The sequence below is a fragment of the Etheostoma spectabile genome, unplaced genomic scaffold, assembly GCF_008692095.1.
Source record: "Etheostoma spectabile isolate EspeVRDwgs_2016 unplaced genomic scaffold, UIUC_Espe_1.0 scaffold00002014, whole genome shotgun sequence".
NCBI classification, from domain to species: domain Eukaryota; kingdom Metazoa; phylum Chordata; class Actinopteri; order Perciformes; family Percidae; genus Etheostoma; species Etheostoma spectabile.
In genome coordinates, this window is record NW_022602840.1 from 81,736 (window position 1) to 82,649 (window position 914).

At 41.4% G+C, this 914-nt stretch overlaps 1 non-coding gene across 1 annotated transcript; it reads left to right on the plus strand.

The window, feature by feature from the left end:
• Positions 1–82, plus strand: trnal-uag (transfer RNA leucine (anticodon UAG)). The gene has a single exon. It is a non-coding gene; the product is annotated as a tRNA-Leu (tRNA).
• Positions 83–914: the final 832 nt, after the last annotated feature.

Here is a 914-nt window from a genome sequence, read left to right on the forward strand (position 1 = left end):
GGTAGTGTGGCCGAGTGGTCTAAGGCGCTGGATTTAGGCTCCAGTCTCTCTGGAGGCGTGGGTTCAAATCCCACCACTCCCATTTGCAAATGTTACTTTGCTGGAAGACAACCAATGTGATAACATGGAGTTGTAGCATGTTCAACTTGCAAATCAAGTCAACATGGCTGGCAGCTGTGTATATATCTCTACTGTGCAATTTTTACAGCTCAACTCGCAATGCAATGTTTTTAAATGACCAACCAATCACAAGTGTTCAATGTGAATTACTCATTCATTGCCAAAATTGTTGGTAACCGTGACGGCGCGCATGTCGGCCGTCGTGGTAGTGAATTGCTACCCATACCATCCAAAGACTGAGTCTGTAGGTACAGTGGGGCTCAAATGTTTGGGCACCCCAGATAAAAATTTGTATTAATATGCATAAAGAAGCCAAGAAAAGAAGGAAAAATCTCTAAAAGGCATCAAATGACAGAGTAGACATTCGTATAATATGTCACAAAAAGTTAGATTTTATTTCCATCATTTACACTTTCAAAAAACAAAAAACCATGGGTTCTTCTAAGCAGTTGTCTAGAAAACTGAAACTGAAAATAGTTGATGCTCACAAACCAGGAGAAGGCTGTAAGAAGAGTTTTCAAATGCCAATATCCTCTGTTCGGAATGTAATTAAGAAATGGCAGTCATCAGGAACAGTGGAAGTTAAAGCAAGATCTGGAAGACCAAGAAAAATATCAGACAGAACCGCTCGCAGGATTGGGAGAAAAGCAAGTCCAGACCCACGTTAGACTGCACGATCCATCCAGAAAGACCTGGAGACGCTGGAGTTGTGCTACACCATTCCACTATAAAGAGATACTTCTCCAAATATGGTCTTCATGTAAGAGTCATCAGATGAAAACCTCTTCTACGTC